Source organism: Saimiri boliviensis, chromosome 2 (assembly GCF_048565385.1).
Source record: "Saimiri boliviensis isolate mSaiBol1 chromosome 2, mSaiBol1.pri, whole genome shotgun sequence".
NCBI classification, from domain to species: domain Eukaryota; kingdom Metazoa; phylum Chordata; class Mammalia; order Primates; family Cebidae; genus Saimiri; species Saimiri boliviensis.
Window position 1 is genome coordinate 51,675,496 of NC_133450.1, and position 22,420 is coordinate 51,697,915.

At 33.5% G+C, this 22,420-nt stretch overlaps 1 long non-coding RNA gene across 2 annotated transcripts in view; it reads right to left on the bottom strand.

Moving 5' to 3' along the window:
• Nucleotides 1–3,900: 3,900 nt before the first annotated feature.
• Nucleotides 3,901–22,420, bottom strand: part of LOC141583564 (uncharacterized) — a 46,162-nt gene continuing 27,642 nt past the window's right edge. Inside the window, exons 2-5 of one of the 2 annotated variants that reach the window (XR_012516220.1) lie at nucleotides 21,526–21,561; nucleotides 10,917–15,787; nucleotides 10,169–10,289; nucleotides 3,901–5,078 (exon numbers count right to left, since the gene is read on the bottom strand). This is a non-coding gene — a long non-coding RNA (uncharacterized LOC141583564). Of the gene's footprint in view, nucleotides 5,079–10,168; nucleotides 10,290–10,916; nucleotides 20,099–21,525; nucleotides 21,562–22,420 lie in introns of those variants that run through there. The other variant, XR_012516219.1, reaches the window with a different exon arrangement.

Here is a 22,420-nt window from a genome sequence, read left to right on the forward strand (position 1 = left end):
TGAGGAAAATTCTTGACAATTCAAAATAGCCGTTTTTTAAAAGCTTAGCAAACATCAAAAAAAAAAAAAAACACCAAGAAACAATTCAGAAATTTATCAAGAAATTCAACAGAAAGAATAATAATTTTAAACATGTTAGAGCTCAAAAATACAATGCACAAAATGAAAAAATGCAACAGAGATCACCAATAGCAAATTTGATCAAGGAGAAAAAAGAAAATGTGAACTGGAAGACAAATTATTTAGAAATATATAGGCAGAGGCTGGGTGCAGTGGCTCATGTCTGTAATTCAAGTGTTTTGGGAGGCTGAGGCAAGTAGGTCACTGGAGGTCAGGAGTTCTAGACCTGCCTGGCCGACATGGTGAAATTCTGCCTCTAATAAAAATACAAAAATTAGCCAGGCATGGTGGAGCAGCTACTCAGGAGACTGAGGCAAGAGAATTGCTTGAACCCAGGAGGCACAGGTGGCAGTGAGCTGAGATCATGCCACTACATTCCAGCCTGGATGACAAGAGTGAGACTCCATCTCAAAAAATAAATAAAATAAGATAATATATCTTATTTTAATATATGTATATCAGTCTGGGATATTATATTATACAGAATATATATTCTATATAATATATTATATATTATAACATATATATGTTATATGTTATATATAACATATATTATGTATATTATATAGGTTATAATATATAATAGTATATAATATACTATATAATATATAGTATATAATGTATATAATATGTATATAATACATAATATATAATATATATTTTGCATATTATATATAGTATATAATATATATATTGGCTTGGGATTATATATATATATATATATGAAATATCCCACGCCAATATGCCTGGTGAGAACATGAATTCAGAATTCTCAACAAAAGACTGGGAAACCAGAATTTTCTGTTGACTATAAGGTAAGCACAATGTTAGAAACTCAGGAAAACTCTGTGCAGCAAGATTAGACTTAAAACTCTGCCCCTTAGGGAGTCACATGGAATATAGCTCCATTGGTTGAACCCAGAAGACATACCACCAAGCTGGCTGAGCAAGCCTTGTGTCTGCGTCTCAGGCCTGAGAAACAGCCCTGCAGGCCACCCTGGCAGACACACACTTTTGGCTGGTCAGGCAGCTATGTGCCTGCCTCCAGGCCTAAGAAGCGGTCCCACAGGCTGCTCCTGACATGTATCCACCCATGCTGGCTGAAGAACCTGTGTCTGTGCTCTTAGCCAGAGTAACAGCCCCATGGTTCCAAGTCCACAAGCCAAATCTCAAGTTGGCTAACCCACTGTATGCACACATCAAGCATGAAAAAGCAAGAAAACATATCACCTTCAAAGAAAAACAATAATTCTCCAGTAAGGGATACTAATCATAAGGAAATATCTGAAATGCCAGAAAAAGAATCCAAAATAACAGTCTAAGAAAATTCAGTGTGATATAAGAGAATACATATAGATAAATCAGGAAAATAACTCATGACTTAATGATTCAACAGAGGGATAGATATCATTTTTTAAAAATGAACAGAAATCCTAGATCTAAAAAATTCAGTATTTAAAGTTAAAAAAAAGAATCTGTTGAGAGATTCAACAACAGATTAGATCAAGCAAAAGAAAGAATTTCTGAACTTGAAGATTAGTCTTTTGAAATAACACATGCAGACAAAAAAAAATTAAAAAGAATGAAGAAGTTTTACAGACTTTATGAGACATCATTAAGCAAACAGACATTTGTGTTATGGGCATTCCAGAAGCAGAAGAGAAGGAAAAAGTTAAGGAAAACATATTTAATAAAATAACGGCAGAAAACTTATAGTCACTAAATTTTATCAGAAAATGTAGATTTCTGAACACATAATATTTTATGGGATAAATAAAGACCTTATATGATGATAAAGGGATTAAGTCAACAAAAAATGACAAATTTAACTGTATGCACACAAAGCAGAGATTCTATATACGTTTTTTAAAAGAGGGCTATAAAACTGAAAGAATAGAAAAATCAACAAGAAAACCTCAATACTCCTCTAGATAACATAAGCAGATAGAAAATTAATAGGATACAGAAGACTGGAACAACATTAGAATCTTGATTTAATTAAGGTTCAAGTGCACATGGAACTCATTTTCTTTTCAAGTGCACATGGAACTCTACTAAGTGCACATGAAGCTCTACTAAGGTAGAATATATTGTGGACTATGAAACAAGTCTCAACAAATTTAATAGAATTTAAAACTTACAAAATATATGTTCTAAATTCACAAAAATAAAGATAAATAACAAAAGTATACCATTAAATATTCACATATTTGGAAATTAAATAGCATTTTGAAATAATCCACAAAATGACAAGAAAAAAATATTTTTAAATATGTGGAAATGAAAATAAAACATATCAATATTTGTGTGATGAATTTAAGCCAATGTTTAGGGAAAGTTTTATAGTGCTAAATGATTTTATAAGAAAATACGAATTTCAAATCAATAAAGTGTCTCCCTGTAAAAACAATAAAATAAGAACAAATTAAATTCAGCGTAGGTGGAATGGAACACTATCAGCATGATCAGAAATCAATTAAGTAGAATAGATAAAACAATATGAAAAAATGAACAAAAAAACCCAATCTTTGAATAAATTGATACAATTGATAAAGACCTAGCCACTCAAGATGGAGAGGAAAATAGAGAGAGAGAAAGCAAGTGACCAATAGTAGCAATGAAAGATGAGACATAAATACAGGTAAATTTGATTTTGTAGAAGAAATGGAATCCTTAAAAGATGCAAACTAAAGACCACATGCATCATGATTCCATTATATTACATTCTGGAAAAGAAAAGTATAGGGACATAATTACAGCAGTTGCCAGGCCTTTACATTTTGGGAAAATGATTAACAACAAAGTTAATCCTTTTGGAATGATGAAAATATTCTACATCTAGACTTTGGTTGTGCTTTGTATGAGAGTATAGATAAAATTACAGTACATCTGAAGATGGTAACTTAAATAAAAAAATACAAAGAAGGCCAGGCACAGTGTCTCACACCTATAATTCCAGCACTTTGGAAGGCCAAGGCATGTGGATCACGAGGAGTTCGAGACCAGCCTGGCCTAGATGATGAAACACCGTCTCTACTAAAAATACAAAAATAAGCTGGGTACAGTGGTGGGTGTCTGTAATCCCGGCTACTTGGGACGCTGAGGCAGGAGAATCGCTTGAACCCAGGAGGCGGAAATTGCAGTGAGCCGAGATCACGCCACTGCACTCTAGCCTGGGCAACAGAGCAAGATTCCATCTCAAAAAAAAAAAAAAAAAAAAAAAAAATTGTCATGTCTAGATGTGATACTTGGTACTGTGGAAACCATCCTACCATCCTAAGGGAAACACGTTTGAGAAATGTAGTTACATCCAAAGACAAGAGAGTTAAATGGGAGAAAGTGTCTAGATACTTGATGATATTTTTGATACAAGTAATTAGCCAACCCTGGAGATGGCTGGAGCTACTCTTTCCAAGGACTCTTTAATATATGCCATAATAATTTTCCCTAATTCTAAAATACATATGTAATCAAACTTACAATGCATATATTAAAATACTGTTTACGCAGGAATGATTTTACCATCATAATTTGAATGAAGAACAAGTACATGAAGCCAAGAATACATAAGTAAAAACGATTGTGTGGTAACCATGTATTTCTGCTTTTTCTGTCAATACTCATTTTAATTTCTAAGAAGATAAATTTCAAATAACCAAAGATTATTTATTGATTATTTCAGCTTAGAATTAGTCCAACTTAAAATTAACTATGAATTTTGGAATTACATTTTAAGTTGAAATAACATCATAATAAAGCCATGCAGATGTCATAAAATTATTAGATAAATAAAACACACTAAGATTTTACTCTGGTGGTGCAAGTGAAATTATATTGTAAGTTAATGTAATCAGCAGCATTGCCCAAATTTTAAACAAAGACAAAATCTGAAATTTATTTAAGATGAAAACACACATTTACATTGCTTTTCCTTTCTTTACATGTAAATAGCCTTAAATGTAATTACATATATATACATAAATATATGTATCTATATTTGTATGATATTATATTTTATATGTACATTTATACATATGTTTGTAGGAGATTTGTTAAAAGGCATTGGTTCACACGATTATGGAGGCTGAGAGGTCTCATGATTCTACCTTCTAAAAGCTGGAGACCCAAGAAAACTAGTGTTACAGTTCTGAGAACCAGAGGGCTTTTCCTGTGTAGAGCAGGAAAAGACTGACTGATATTTCAGGTGAAGCAGTCAGGGAGAGAAACAAATTTCCCCTTGCCTTTGCCTATTGTTCTAGTCAGGCCACCAACAGATTGAATGTGCATGTGTGTGTGGATTGTGTGTGTGTGTGTGGGTGTGTGTGCATACGTGTGTCTGTCTTTATGGAAAACAGTTATAGAAATGTCCTACTGGTTCTGTTTTCCTAGGGAATCCCAACTAACACCAAATACTAATAATAAATGTAGAACAAATGACAGAACTAGAAAATCAGAAATAAATGGCTAACATAGCATTATTAACTCAGCCCAGAAACAACTTTATCAGTCTACAAAAATAGCTATGAAGTTCTTTTTTCCCTGTACACAATACTATTTCTCACATCAAGACATGAACTAAATATAATTTGCTTTACAGATAGCACACACTGGAAGTAATGTTCTGGTACTTCCAAGTCTAGATTATAAAAAGTCTTGCAGTTTCCACCTAGGTCTCCTGGAATGGACACTCGTAACTCCCTTCCTTCCTCTCTTCTTCTGTCTCAGAATTTGTCATCATGTGACAATAAGCTTAAATTATGTGGAGAGGCTATGGTTGGAGACCTTTGGCAGCCCCAGCTGAGGTTCCAGCCGACAGTCAGACTCAACTTTAGATCTATATGTCAGTGAGCACCTTGTACATCCAGCCAACACAAGCCTTCTGGGGACTGTCATTTGACTTCAGTATTATAAGAGGCCAAAAAGGAATGAGGTAACTGAGCCCACTCAAACCAACAGACCTGTGAAAGATAAAATAGTTATCTTAAGCCATTATATTTTTGAATGTTTTGTTGCATAGCAGTCAATAATTGAAAAAATTAACTCATAACAGTTTAATAATATATGGGATAGTAGTATAGCCATTAAATGCCTTCACATAAAATATTTATTATTTAAAAGATAAAAAGAGTGACATTACAGTGGAGGAACCTGGCAATCACTGCTTAGTAAAGTGGTCAAAGTTAGTATCATCAGTAATGGGACAAGTTTAAACCGTGCACCACCTGATAGGATGCAATAAGAACACAGTACCACTCAAAGATATATCTATCAAAACTGCATAACCTGAATCCAATTATATTGAAAAATCAGACAAACCTAAATTTAGAGACATTCTATTAAATAATTTGCAAATTAAATAAAAAATTTTCATGTAGAAGTTATGAAAGTCTAGGAAAGACTGAGAGACTGTTTGAGTTTGAAGAAGATTAAAAAATAACATATGATACCAGCAATGAACAAATTGAATTGGAAATTAGAAATGCAATATCATTTATATTAGCACCAAAAAATGAAATACTTTGGCAAATCCAACAAAGGTTGTTCAGTATATATAAAGAGAAACTATGAAGCTCTGATGAAAGAAATCAAAGAAGAACTAAATAAATCTGGAGATGTTTCATGTTTATGTATAGAAACATCAATATTGTCAAGATGCCAGTTCTCAAAATTATCTATACATTAAATGCAATCTTAATTGAAATACCAAAATAGTATTTTGTGAATATCAACAAAGTGATTCTAACATTTATATGGTGAGATAAAGGCTCCAGAAGAGCCAACACAACGTAGAAAAAAAAAAAAAAAGCTGGAGGATTAACACTACCTAACTTCCAGACTTACTATATGATCAATGTGATCAAGACAATATGGTATTGGGAAAAAGAGGCACGCAGACCAAGAGAATAGAATAGAAAACCCAAATAGGCCCACATAAATACAGTAAATTGATCTTTGACAAAGAAGCAAAGGTAATACCATGAAAAAAAAAAGATTTTCAACAAACGGTATGAGCACAAACTGGACATTCACATATCAAAACACATGAAACTAAACACAGACATTATACTTTTCACAAATGTTAACTCCAAAAGGATCACAGATCTAAATTATAAAATGTGAAACTATAATACCCTAGAAGAAAACTTAGAAGACTATCCAGATGACTTTGGGTGTGGTGGTGACTTTTTAGATACAAAATCAAGAATGTGATTTCATGAAGGAAATAATAAATAAACTGGACCTCATAAAAATTAAAAGAATCTTTTGTGCAGAAAACAATGTCAGCAGAGTGAGAAGACAAGCCACAGACTGGGAGAAAATATTTGCAAAAGACTTATTTGATATAGGGCTGTTACCCAAAGCTCAATACTAAGAAAACAAAAAACTAATTAAAAAAAAAAAATGGGCAAAAGATCTGAACAGACACTTCACCAAAGAAGATACAGGTGGAAATTCATCACATAAAATGATAAATTATTAGGGAATTGCAACTTAAAACACCAGTGATATAGCACTACACACTTATTAGAATGGTGAAAATTCAAAATACCAACCACATAAATGTTGGTGAGAACAAGAAGCAACAGGAATTCTCATTTGTTCCTGATGGGAATGTAAAATCATACAGCCACTTTGGAAGACATATAAGCAGTTTCTCACAAAATTAAACATACTTTCACCATATGATTCATCAATTGCACTTCTTTGTGTCTATCCAAATGAGTTGGAAATGCATGCATTCACAAAATCTTGAACACAGATTACAGCATCTTCATTCATAATTGGCAAAACTAGGAGGCAACCAAGATGTCCTTTAGAGAGTGAATCAATACATAAACTATAGTGTATGCAGACAATGAAATATTATTCAACACTAAAAATAAATGAGCTATCAAACCATGAAAAGACAGGGAGGATACTTAAATATATATTACCAAGGGGAAAAAAAGCCACTCTGAAATGGCTACATACTGTATAATTCAAACTCAGTAACTTTCTGGACAACCCCAAAACTGTGGAGACTGTAAAAAGATCAGTGGTTGCTAGGGGTTAGGTGGGAGGGAAGGAGGTGGAACAGATTTTTGAGGACAGTGAAGCTATTCTGTATGATATTACAAAGGTGAATACATGTCATTACACATTTGTCAAATATAACAGATTTCGCAATACCAAGAATAAACTTTAAGGTGAACTATGGACTTGGAGCAATAATGATGTGTTAATGCAGGTTTATCGATTATAACAAATGCACCACTTTGTTATAGGATCTCAACAGTTGCAGCGTGGGAGATTATTGGGGGAGGATGAAGGTATTTGGATTTCTGTACATTATGTTCAATTTTGTTGTGAAGCTAAAACAACTCTAAAAAATAAACTAATTTTTTAAGAGAAAGCTAAATGAAACATAGGATCTGTCATTGAATCTTTTGTTACTGACATTGGCAAAAAAAAAATTCGAACTACAAATTAAATGATAGTAATGTTTCAATTTTTTTTTTATTTTGATTACTGTATTGGTAGGAGAATGTCTTTGTAAGGATTACAGAATGAAGTAGTTGGGAATAATGGGGCAATGTATAGATAACTCACTTTAAGTGGTTTAGGTAAAACGTCATTATCTTGGTCTTGCAATTTTTCTATACACTCAGACTTATTTCAGAATAAAACTTACTTTTAGCATTTTAAAAAGTAGAAAATGAAATATTCCTTAAGGCAACACTCTAGCCTACTTTAATATTGTATAGATGTCAGATAAAATATAAGAAAGAGGCAACACAGCGAGAAATTTTACAAAAATTTTAAAACGTTAGCCAAAAATAGTACATGCCCCTGTAGTCCCAGCTACTTGGGAGGCTGAGGTGGGATGATCACTTGAGCCAGGGAGGTCAAAGCTGCAGTGAGATATGATCATGCAAGTGCACTCCAGCTGGGCAACAGAGTGAGATAGTGTCTCAAAAAAAAAAAAAAAAAAAAAAGTTGGGGCGGGTCATATAACCTGGAAAATTGTCTTTGACAAAAAGATTATTTTTTCTTAAAATAATTCAAATAAAAATATTGTTAATGATCTAGTGTTCAGGCTAATATGATGCATTGTTGTTCATTTTATTGTTATGATTAATAATTTGACTATATTTTATATATATTATTTTGTATGCATCAGGTATCACACATTGAAAAAATATCTGGGATATGTCCTCCTAAAATACATACTGCATTATATAAACATAAAAATAGAGAATCTCAAACAAAATTAATTGGCAACAGCTCCAGTAAAACACAATTAATGGTTTTAACTTTTAAAACCACTTGAAGCTTCCCTAGTTTTTTGTTCAAGTTGCTCAGTTTAGAGCTTATGAATTTATGGTTTCTTCAAAAAGGGAAAACAAATATATTAGCTGAAGAGTTTTTATTATAAAAAAAAATAACTAATTACCAGTGACATCTGAAAAATAAACAAAAATACTAAGAAAATAAATGGTATCAGTGTTTAATAGCCAACATGAAATTTAAGTATATGCACAATGTAGGAGTGAAAGAAGAGCAGAAATTCTGTAAAATAATTTGATATTTCCCAAAAAAGCAAGAAGGATTTATCAACCAAAATACGACTTTTTTGAATTGCACAAGTTTGTTTTATCATTAGTACTGATTTAAATCATTAGAATGTGAAAATAATAAGAACAAATCATTTTGTTAACTGTTGTATCATCAGTGTCTAGAAGAGTACCTAAGCAAATATTCAAAAGCAATTTTTGATTGAATGAATAAATGTATCACACCTGGGGATGAGGCACCATCATCTTCTAACTACTTAGGATACCTAGATAATCGCAATACAGGCCTCACCACAAAAACAGACTAAACTCCACTTCAAACCTCAATTGAAAAAAAAAAAAAAAAAAAAAAACCTAAACCTAAAATAGTCCTCTTTTTTATGTACAAAATTAACAGTCATGTGGATGAAAAATAATGCCACTTTTCATGTTCCCTATTCAATAGTATTTCCATCTTTGTTATTTTACAAGTTACACATTAGGACTTACAGATACAGGAACCAGAACTATGTGAAGCTGATAAAATGTGAAGTTGATACATTCATTCTTGCCATGGATCAAGCATAGCATGACTGTCTTTAAAGAAAAGAAATTAAGTTACAAGTTGCTAAAGCAGTAAGGAATTATGGGAAGCATGGAGAAGGACAAAGAGGCAGATTTTTAATCATAGGCTTTAATTTAAATCAGAAATTTCTGCTGAGAATTCCTTTGATAATTGCTTTTAATTTCTCTATCATTTGTCTTTTATGTTTTTAGCTCTGTTCATTATCGGTAAGATTTTGAATTTAAAATAATTGTGCATACTGAATTCTCTATTGCTTCAATTTTCATTTCATTACATTCCTTTAATATTACAATGAACAATGTATTCTGATGCATCCAGTTATTAGGGAACATTTGACTAGTCAGATAGAACTTTAGAAACCTTAGGTTCTATTATTTTTGTATTCTATTTTAATGCATTCTTATAGCTTTTTATTGTTTTTATTATACCACTTTTCAGATCTAATTAATTCTGCCAGCACAATAACTTGTTGAAATGGTTTGAGACAGTAAACAGTAGAAATGTACGCTGTATATATATATACAAATGGTTTGATTATTTTAAGTAAAGTGATTGGATGTTAATTGCTTGAAATGGGTAAATTCATTCAAAACAGTTAAGTTTTCTGTGTGCATTAAAAAAACTACAAAATCAAAATAAGAATATTGGAAGCTCCATATGATGCTACTCCCTTCCTAAAAATATTCAACAAGAAGCAATGTATTTCATATTGTACTGAGAATGATTGTAATCCAATTTCTAGTAAAAAAAAAAAAAAAAAAAAAAAAAATCAGGCCTGGTGGTGTCTCGCACCTGTAATCCCAGTACTTTTGGAGGCCAAAATGGAAAAATTGCTTGAGGCCAGGAGTTCAAGACTAACCTGGGCAACATAGTGAGACCCTGTCTCTACAGATTTTTTTTTTTAATAGCAATGCATAGTCGTATGCACCTGTTGTCCCAGCCACTTGGGAGGTTAAGTGAGAGGATTGCTTGAGCCCAGGAATTTGAGACTGCAGTGAGTTATGGTCATACTACTGCACTCCAGACTGGATGACAGAGCAAGACTTCATCTAAAAGAAAATAAAAAAAACAATAGAAAATCATATTTAATTTCTAGATAGTTTATTAATATTATTTACTTCATTAGGATATAAGTTCAGCCTGAATTTAAAATGGCTTATACAAAGTAGACATAATTATCTAGGCTGACACATTAGATCTTCTGTTTAAAAATGACCAGGTATAGGCCGGGCACGGTGGCTCAAGCCTGTAATCCCAGCACTTTGGGAGGCCGAGGTGGGTGGATCACGAGGTCAAGAGATCAAGACCATCCTGGTCAACATGGTGAAACCCCGCCTCTACTAAAAATACAAAAAATTAGCTGGGCATGGCGGCATGTGCCTGTAATCCCCGCTACTCAGGAGGTTGAGGCAGGAGAATTGCCGGAACCCAGGAAGTGGAGGTTACGGTGAGCCGAGATCGCGCCATTGCACTCCAGCCTGGGTAACAAGAGCGAAACTCCGTCTCATTTAAAAAAAAAAAAAAAAAATGACCAGGTATCTAGGCTCCTTATTGCTGTTTCTTTCTACCACTCCTAAAGTATCACACCTTTCCTTTGAAAGCATTAGCTGAAAGTTGTACACATCACTTTCATTTATATTCCCATGAACAGACCTTAATCATATGGCTGCACCTACCTGCAAGGGAGGCTGTCAAGCAGTCTTTATGCAGGACATCCTTGGCCCAAATAAAGATTGTGAGAATAAGGAGCAATATCTGCCATAAGAAATGAATACAATAAAAACTCACAAATATATAAAATTACATTCTGTTTAAAAGTCAATTTCACAGCTATATAACTAAGAATTTAGAGCCTCTATGTTAGGGGGTCATAACTGAATTCCAAAAGGGAAGTAATAAACAGAGAGCATTTGAATTTTTTCAATATGGTTTTGAATACTTTACAAAGTAATACAAGTCCAGTGGAGCCAAACTTTACTAGAACATGCTACACACAAAATTTATCATTAAAAGACAGTGGTTTCCTTTACTTACATGCTTTCCTGTGTTGGAAATACTGTGATGATCATCCAGTATTCTTTCTTCCTTTTTGCTCTCCCTTTCGTAAATAATTCCAACTTAATTCACGTATACACATCAAAAGTCCCCCTCCCCCACCACACACACACACTGGGCAAACACAAAGCCATCTCACATCACAAAGAAATCAGCCTTTGTATAAACTTTTGTTGCAGTCAGCAGAGTAGAGAGGCTGAAAGAACTGGAATACTGGAATGCTTAATGACAAGGCTAAGCTGCTAAAAACCAGCTCACCTTGATGTCATCCCTGGAAGACAATGCATTTTCAGTCGCTTGCTTCACAAAGCGTTCTAACTGATAAGTACATACTCTAGATCACTTTTCTCATTACTTCCAGAAACCCTGACCAATATGACTTCTAGAGTTCAAATAAGCTATATTTACAACACTGAAATGCAAACTTTTCAAAAAAAATTATCAAAGTTCACGAAAAAAAAAATCCTGTAAACATTTTGAATGAGTTTGAATAAGACACGATACAACTTACGTTTAAGGTTAAGCAAATAAAAATATTTTAATTTTAAAAATATTGGTTTCATTAGGAACTCACTGAAACCTGTGTAATTCCTCATCTAATAATGCATCAATATGACTCTCTAAAGTTCAACTGAGTACAAAATCAATGGCAGATGTTTGTTTTTCCAGCCCTAGGGAACTGTTTTTCTGCTAACATGTGTTTACTAACATATTTTTAAGACCTTTTTTTTCCTTTTTGCAGCAGCAGCAGTAGCAGTGGGCTTATGTTTTCCATAAGAAGAAACTTGAAAGCTTATCTATTCTCACCAGGGCGGAAGTACTGCATTTTTCAAATAGAACTACAAATGTTCTCACTTTGCAACAGAAATTATCCTTAAAAGATCTTGGAATAGATAGATTCTATTGCAAATAACCAGTTATTTCCCTTACCGGAAAAAAAAAAACTGTTGTATACTATTTGACTGATTTTTCCTCAACTTTCTTCCTTTAATTTCATTATTATTCTTGATTTGTTTATAATTTATTATATTTCATATCACAAGACATAAAAATTGTCAGTGTTAAGTTTTTAAAAACAGTAAAAGGAATAGATGTTTTAAACCTCTGAATAAAAAATGAAGTAATATTAATATGATTCAATATCAATCGCTTGGGTAAAACAGGTGATCCAGTCATTTCTAAATGAAATATATTTTGGGTTAAAATAATTCTAACAGACCTAAATAAGGCCTCCTAAAGGAATGTGTAGAGACATGTATTGGCTACTTATAATTTCATGGAGTACATACAGAGTGTTTCTCAATTCATGGCAATTAATCAGAAATGGGTTCCCTACATATTAAATATTAAATGCAGAAAAAGCATTGATACATTCTATTTAATAGCACAAAGGCTAGCAAATCATACAAATGATTAAAACAAAATTAAATGTTGATATTACAGCTTATCATTTCACAAAGCATAGACAAACAGAAATTGCAGATGATAAATGAGAAAATTATGCTTCTTGTTTGAATATATGGAAAGGTTAAATTTTTCTTTACTAAACTTGTAGATAAATAAGGACTATTAATACGTTTCAAATAAATAAATAGTGTTTTCCAAAGTCATCACAATAAGATACCAGTAATAAGCATTTGATTAAAAGCATAAAACCAGAATGCCGGGGTTCAAACCTTGTCTCTACCACTTATTGACTGTGTGCCTTTAGCCAAATTAATGAACTTCTCTAGACCTCAGTTTCCTCACCTGCCCAATGGGAATAGTGAGAATAACAGTAGATAGTTCATGGGGCTGTTACAAGAATTAAAAAGTAAATATAGGTAAGTATGTAGAACACTCTATGTGCTCAAAAAAAATTAGTAACTTCATATGCATAAAATTTTTAAATTTACTGTCTATATATAACAATGGTTAATTAAAAGCACACTTTCATGTTTTTTATTTCAACTTGTAACAGTCATACAAATATATAATGATAAATAATTCTTTTAGAATGACTGTTAAAAATAAAATTTTAAACTTCAGTCTGTTTTCTTACCTGTCTAAATGTTTATTTCTCCAGCTATATATTTTTAAAATAATAATTACACTGGTGATATTCATAAAGCATAAATGCAGTTAAACTAGGTGAAAATCATTTTTAATACATCATTACAGTTAATATATGTGAACCACCCAGTTGGCACTTCATAAAAAAAAAAAAATGTTTACTCTTTTCAACCAGTATATGGGGTGTTTTTTTTTTCTCTTAATTCAGATTTTTTTTGACAACTATTTCTCTTTGACTTAAGTAAAGAAAGAATTTATTGCATTTGTGACTTAATTACATTTATTCTGCTCCCAAAATTATAAGTGTTAAGTTGCCATAGTATGCCCACACAAGATATTTTACTACCCATTTGGAAGTCAAATTTTTTTCATAATCAACAAACATTTACTGCATGCCAGTCAGATTTAGGATATTTCTTGGGTTCCAATCAAATTATCCAAAGAACTTAGAACTGAAAGACCTCAGAACATGTTGGACAACTCTCTTCTTTCATAGGTGATGAAATTGATGTCCACAAAATAACTTATGCAGAGAAGAGCCAAGATTACTGACTTTAGTCGGCAGATAATTCAGATTTCGGGCAGATGCTTGGAGTTTTCAGGGTCCCTGTCCTCAAGTTATGGCCAAGTTACTAGAAAATTGGCTTCCCTGTAGAACAGTTAATAGATTTGATTTTAAAGGCATTGTTATGCCCTTTTATAAAGTTGTATTGAAACCTGGAGAAGGTCCCATCTTTAATTCCACTAAAGATACAGCACTATTAATAGAAAAAAAAAAAAAAGGTGATATCCATAGCCCTATCTAAAGTTTGTGATAGAATCATTATGTTATCCTGATTAAAAAAAAAATTGCTCTCCTTTGGTCAATCTGCCCCAGCTATTATCTGAGAACATCTAATCAAAAAGTGCTGGGCGACATGTTCTAACAAGAAAAGATGCAGTTGTGAGTTATTAGATGTTGGTTGACCCTTTATTTACAGTAGGAAAAAAACTGCAAGAAGATATTCTTTGCCACAGATATCCTTGAATTCAGGCATATTTCTTGGGAGACTGGCAATTTTAAATTTTAATCAAGAAGAATATTTTTATAATTTAGCTTCATTTTACTTTATAGTCAATGACAATTAGAGAAAAATCTTTTCATAAGAGAAAAGAAAAGACTTAACTATTCTACCTAGTGAATATTATCTATGTAGATGTCAAACCCTAGAATTCCACAGGAAATTTTACTTATTTTTTCAATTTCTTTTTTAATTAAAATTTGATTAATTACCTTAATCTCAAATTATCTTTTATGATATAATTTTAACCACAGAATAAGCAGGAATTTAGGAGCACTTAAAATGAAAAGAATTTCCATGCCTCCTTGACTCCAATTTGATTAAAATGATTTTTTTTTGCTATTTCTTATTATCTATCTATCTATATATACATACAGTATATATATCACTCTAATTATTAAAAATAACATGCACACTTAAAAACAAATTTGGCAAAATATTTATATTCCAATAATCTTAATATGAACACAATTATTTTGTTATTCTCCTTACTTTTGCCACACTAGAAAGACAGTATACCTACCATTCTCATCTCTCACAGAACATTTTAAAGATTAAGCTCTCTGGTGCAAAAAAAAAAAAAAAGGGTAAACAATATCATTGGTGGTGATTATTCAGATTCTAGTTTTAATGAGTATTAATGTCAAATGTGAAAAAAAAAATAACAGAAGAAAGGTGGAGTTTAAGATAGTATGTGCAGTTCATTCATCTGAACATGAAATAAGAGAGATCTACTGGGGACCCAGAGCAGTAGGAAACTTGTTGCTTATTCCTGGCAGAATTCTTGAAGGAAAGACCATGAGACTGAAGAGAAGAATGGCTGTGCGATCCAACTGAGAAGGTTGAACTAAAAGCACAAATCAGCCAAACTGAGTTGATTACCATTGTTGTTTGGTCTAAGAATGACACAGAGACAGTAATAAGCTGATAGACCTGAAGGAGCCATTCTCAGTCACATTCAGTATTGATAGATGATTAATGGCTTGAAATTCTCCTACCTCCAAACCATGGCACAATCCTCACTGAAGTTTGGGAAGAAGTTTTGTTTCATCGTTCACTAGGGTGTTCAGGCTGTGCTGCAGGATAGAATATCAGGAGTGTAGCCAATGTTAAAAGGCAGGTAAATGCCACCCAAGGGGGAAAAAAAAAAGACAGTGTATGATTCAAGGTCATTGAGAACAGACAACACACATTCCAGGCTCAAGAAGTGCAGCATCTATCCACAGTAAGAGAGGAAAAGTGCATTAAATCCATCCCCTTGTAATGCATCTGTCTTTCCACAGCCAGTAGACTCACGCCGCAGCCCTCGTGGGCAGTGTGGCTTCATATACTCCACTTGGTGCTGCAGTGAAAGAACCTCGATCTCCCTTCTATGGTATCTGGAAAAAAATTATGGGGAGAGGACATGTCTGAGGACTATTCAGACACACACTTAAGCAGAACAAAGAAATATACATTGAGTCTGAAACAGCAAAAGTTATTCCTACATAAGGCCATAAGCCCAGTTCAGCCTGTGGGCCCCCTTACCTATGGGTAAGGAAGGGTTCCAAGCCAATGTTTATGTGTCCCAGTGGGAGTGAAAGATCTGCACACAAGAGATTGCCTTTCCCCATAAGCTTTAAAAAGCATAGCTGGATTATGACATCATCAATGTAGCTCTTCTTTTAAATAAATGTGATGTCTCCCGCTGAAGGTAAAACCTAAACACGCATTCGGAGATAGCTTAAACCAATAACAAAATAGTTTCCCTGTCCAGTGCTTTTATTCTAGTATTTGCTTTAACTCCTTCTTCTTTACAATCAGTTTCCCCAATTAAAATTTAAAATTCATTCTATTTTCCTAAATATCTTTAACCATATATCCAGAGTCTGTTAACCTTTATTTAAATGTGATGACCATCTACCTCTATTTTACTTCTTTCACAAACTTCTTGACATCTTCACTGCTTCTACTTCTACTACTTTTACAGTCACTTCTACTTCTCACTACTTCTCCTTGACATCCTGAAATCTGCTTCAGTTGATGTCAGTAGAATATAATATCTCAAAACAGATGTATTTGTACAAAAAGGCCACTGATTATATATGCCCACATAACTTAATAATGTTTTGCTTATTATCAGTGACCCTTTATAACTATCTTTTTCTCATTCTCCTTCATCATCCTGTTTCTTCTAACCTATTGATTTTCCAAATTTGTGTACGCACACACACAGCTACATACCTACACACACAAACACACACAGGTGTGTACCTAGACATACATATAAACACACATCAAACCAGTTTGTCTATTTTGATGTAGTGATTTGCTGTGACTATTTTTATAGAAAAAATACTCAAGACCAACTGTGAATTATATGAGTGTCTCTAAACTTATAACACAATTTTATGGCCAGTCTATGCTAATTGCTTGATTGACTGAATGCAGAAAATAAATGGTTAAAATGCTGGTAGTTTAAAAATAGTTTTTGCTACTTTATTCTAAGCTATAATGATTATTTGGAGAGCCTACCTATACTGGTGGCAGTTACTTGTTATCAATAATTAATCCTCTTTGGGCTATAAGGGATTAACCACTTCTTAACTTCCTCTTAATCATTTATCTTGAACTATATTGCTCTACATTTCCTTCAGAAAAAAAAAAAAAGTTCTCTTTCTAGCACAGAGCGATATTGATCACATAAGAATAGAAAATCTTCTCATTAAAGCCCTGAAGCTCATTAGAGAAGTTTAAGTTATTTTAACAGTTCTCTGATATTGTTGTATCCATGTAACAAAGAGCACTGACTTCCCTGCCAGTTAATTGTCTTGTATGAGCTGACCTAAATACTGAAGTACATGTTCTATGCTGTGCAGAAGATAGAGTTTTAGCTATTTTTATTAAAGCAATTAATTAAAAATGTATCTGCCAAAACACTGTTCTTCCCTTAGTGCTATTACATTAGCACATGCTTATAAGCATGTTACAGATATGCTTCGTTTTAATATAACTGACGTGTTTTTGAAAAGTCAGGTGATGGAACTCATCTAAGGTACGGAGATTTCAGACTAAAGGAAATCTATGCAAAATACTTTGGTGTTTTTTTTTTTGTTTGTTTTTTTGAGACGGAGTTTCGCTCCTGTTACCCAGGCTGGAGTGCAATGGCGCGATCTCGGCTCACCGCAGCCTCCGCCTCCTGGGTTCAGGCAATTCTCCTGCCTTAGCCTCCTGAGTAGCTGGGATTACAGGCACGCGCCACCATGCCCAGCTAATTTTCGTATTTTTAGTAGAGACGGGGTTTCACCATGTTGACCAGGATGGTCTCGATGTCTTGACCTCGTGATCCACCCGTCTCGGCCTTCCAAAGTGTTGGTATTACAGACGTGAGCCACCATGCCCGGCCTGCAAAATACTTTGTTAACTGAAGCATTCTAAGGCAAACAACTATCCTGTAATGTATATTTTCTTGTAAAGTCATTGCGACAGCACAAAAATAATAATATTCTATAAAGCTGAAGGAACATCAGCAAGACAAAAACCAGAATGTAAGAAAGGAAAGGAAGAAAGCAAAAAGGTAGAAGAAATAGGACACACAGACTTGGCAATGTAAGGATGGGGACAGGGGAAAGAGAGAAACTCACCTTCAGAAAGCAAGCTTGCCTAAAACTACTTTGGCAAGGAATTTTGGAAATCATCTGAAGCAATGGTGAGCAACGAAGGAAGCCATTTCAGAAAAGGAAAAAAGACTCCTATATTGTCTACAAAGTAAAATGTTTACAAATGAAATATTTCCTCTCTTATGTAGTCTCTGAAATAGAAAAGGTATTCATGAAGCTAAGTATGAATTTTAAAGTTGTAGGTCTCTCAAACTAAATAGTATAACAAATGTTATGCATTTTTTTAAGTTCTATGGGAACTGCTGGATTAAACAAGCTAAACAAGTATCATTTTCCACAAGCCTTTACTTTTCATAGTTTAAGTATGTTAGCATATATGGTGAAACTTCAACAGAAAGATAAAGCATTTCCCAAATGTAAACCACGTAAATTTTTGCTAAAATTGTTTCTGCATATTAAAGATCAGAGCACCAAAAATTACAAACAAAAATTTTACTAAAACATAAATTTAAATGATATGAAGCAAAATGACATTAGGATAGTGGAAATAATTCAGTACGAGAACCTGATTAAATTTAATTTAAAGTATTAGGATTTGGGGTACTTGTGGGACTGGACATAAATGGCTAGTGTAGAATAAAACATCCTTCTTGACAATGCTATGGAGAGAAGACAAAAGGTGCTATGTGCCAACTAAAAAAAGCAATGGGCTTGATTATTGCACAGGGTTTCAAAGTATTAAGAAACATACAAACACATTAAATCTAGAAGGCTGTTAGATATATTCAAATTAAAATTTATGGGAATGCTATTTTCAAAAGTTTCGATAAGCTAGAGCACGAAAAATAATAGATAGAAAAGGCTTAAATCCCAAGATGAGCCAAACTTTTGTAGTTTGCTTAATATATCCCAAATATCAGGCATGTTATAAAACTTTCTGTGTTATTTATAGGTATTGTTGCTTCATAAAACACAGTTCAGTTTCATGATACATAAGCTACATTATGAAAGCCTTAAACTTTTCAATCACCACCTGTAGACCAGATCCTATTTTAATGAACATGCCAATGTGATTTGTGATGTTAAGACAGATTTCTTGTTGAAAACCTAGGTTTTGACTTACACAAATAATGGATAGTGAACAAAAATAAAAAGGAAATTTGAGGGGAAGGGATGAGGAGCTGAGGGCTTCAGTTTTGACTATGTTGGTCTGGAGATGCCTGTGGGACATTTAGATGGGAATTTTCAGTAAGCCGTTGAATGTTAACATCTGAAATTCAGAAATAAGTTGGTCTAAAGGTAGATATTTGGAACTCATTAACAAATTATGGTTATTAAAATGAAGGAAGTAGTGAAGATCAGTCAGATGGACTGTTCAGATGGGCAATATAGAGTGACATGAGAAGCCATTAAGGCCAAGAAAAAAAAAAAAAAAAAAAAAAAGAGAAAGCACCTGAAGAAGAAAAACTTATTTAATTCTTAGTCAGAGAAAGAGAAGAATTCTGGCTCACCTCTGTAATCCCAGCACTCTGGGAGGCCGATGGGGGCAGATAACAAGATCAGGAGGTCGAGACAAACCTGGACAACATGGTGAAATCCAGTCTTTACTAAAAATGCAATAATTAGACGGGCGTGATGGTGCATTCCTGTAGCCCCAGCTACTTGGGAGGCTGAGGCAGGAAAACTGCCTGAACTCAGGAGTGGAGGTTGCAGTGAGCTGAGATCACCTCAGTGTACTCCATCCTGGGAAACAGAGCAAAGACTCTGAAAGAAAGAGAAAGAGCTGGGCGCGGTGGCTCAAGCCTGTAATCCCAGCACTTTGGGAGGCCAAGGCAGGTGGATCACGAGGTCAAGAGATCGAGACCATCCTGGTCAACATGGTGAAACCCCGTCTCTACTAAAAATACAAAAAAAATTAGCTTGGCACGGTGGCGCGTGACTGTAATCCCAGCTACTCAGGAGGCTGAGGCAGGAGAATTGCCTGAACCCAGGAGGCGGAGGTTGCAGTGAGCCGAGATCGCGCTATTGCACTCCAGCCTGGGTAACAAGAGCGAAACTCCGTCTCAAAAAAAAAAAAAAAAAAAAAAAAAAAAAAAAAAAAAAAGAAAGAAAAGAGAAAGAAAGATGAAAGAGAGAAAGAGACAGAGAGAGAGAGAAAAAGGAGAGAAAGAGTAGGGGAGGGAGAGAAGGAGGGAAGGAAGAAAAGAAAAAATAGAAAATAATTCTTCATAGAATGATGACTTAAAGCAACCAGGCATGTATACAGCACACTCATAGACTTAGCAGAAAATACAAGACTTACTAACACATAACCCTCAAGAAGTTTATACTTAAGTGGATGGCATGAGAAGTATAAATAGTATAAAATAATTAAAACGTAGTGTGAAGCAAGTGCTGTAAAATAACTATAAATGTTCAGAGACGGAAAATATTCGAATTTGCTCTGATCTACATGGAATGTGCTCTCTGCCATGACTATCCTCACAATTCACCACTCAGCCACACAGACCCTTCAAGGTTCAGCCTCAAATGCCATATCCTCTTGGAGGCACTCCTGAATTGCTAACTGTGTACAAACTCTATCCTTTAAACCTGTATTGCACACTGTTCACATTTATCTCAGGGTTCTCCTTTACTACACTTGTACATACTTGCCCTTGTCTAATCTCTCCTCTGTTCTCCAGTTCATTTGGCTTACCCTTAGCCTAAAGAAAAAGAATCAATAATTACTTACAAGTTAAAGTGACAAATAAGTCTATTAAAGAATTATTGGACATCCATTCGATATTTATTTACTGTATACTATATGCAAGCACTGGGAAATAGATTAATAAAATGGCCAAGCATTTACAGAGTTGACAAGATAGTTATCTATTTAAATCTATCTAAATTTCAAGGATTCACAGCAATAGTGTTATTGGCAGCCATGATAATGCCCTAAAGCTAATTTAAAGAAAAAAAGACTTACCTAACACAAATTTTTAAACCTCATTCTTTACAATGTACAAGGACCTAAACATTCAACTAATCTTGCAAGCAGAGCCTGTTTTTTTTTATCCAATTAGGGGTAGAGCTCTTCCCTCATCATCCAGCCATGCTGTTTGCAATTTTTAAAAAAGATGGAACTGGTGAGTAGAAAACTAAGTAGTAGCTCAAGGGCTGAAAATAAGCGATAACATTTGATTGCTAATAGCTTCAGAATGTCAACAGTAGATCAATATCTTTACTACCACATGTAACCTAAATCCTATTTTACTTATTGTTTGAATTTATCACCAATACACTTTTTCATTAAAGTGCCATGAATGAAAAAATATATTTTCATTAGAATGTTTACCACAGATTTATAAAAATTAAATTTCACTATTTTCAATTCATGTGGATTTTGTCACTGATGCTGTCCTTTACTTAAATCAACAACGGTAATTTTCTAATTTAAAATAAAAAACAAAATATTCAGGGAATGATGTACATCCTTTGCCCATTATAAATTTTTATAGTGGTCATAATCAGCTCACATTTTTCTTTGTAAATCAGCCAGAGCTCGAAGTGACCTACAATGGAAAGAAAATTCACAAATTAAATTCATCTTTTAAACAAAAATCTTTCTGTATTCATTTCCATAGTCAGTGGACCCTCAAACAGCTGCCTCAAGCATTCTGCTAACTCATACTAAAAAAACTCAACAACAAATTCAACCAGACAAAATGTAAAATGATTGTAAAGTTTAAAGGATTGATTTTTTCACAGATAGTTGAGTTTTAGCAAGGTAAAGCCTTAAGCCAAGAGAAATAATTTCTAATTGAGAAACTTAGACATCATCTAGTAAATGAGCATAATGATAGATAAAACGGGGCTTTGGGATCTACTAGAGACTTGTGGCATACAAAACGCAATATTATATCAAAACTTAAGCTTGATCCTAATAGGAAATTAGAAAATAATCACAATCCCACATAAATGAACATTATTCTCTTTCTTTTAACTACAGAATCTCTAATATTAAATTGTAGTTGAAGAATTATTCACTAACAATAAAGGGGGCTTTGTTTTATTTCCCTAGTCAACTTCCCATCAAAGTTATCTCTGCAGGTTATTTCAAAAGAGGGCACTTTATAAGCTATTTAGTAAGCAAAGCTTTTAGAACTTAATTTAGGGAAAAAAAGAGATTTAAATGTATTTTGATCTACTAAGAATGTATTTTTCTTTGCAGAGTTAGAGGTAGAATCTTCTAAATGAAAATGACTGGAAACAGACTCACAAGACATAGGTAAATCACCAAAGAGGTTTAATATTGGTCCTATTTTCCCAAGACCACATAAGTTGAAAAAAATAAGAGTATGAAACTCATGTCCAATAAAAGATTATTATTTTTCACCAGTATAGGCAGGTGTAAAACACAGTCTACAGAAA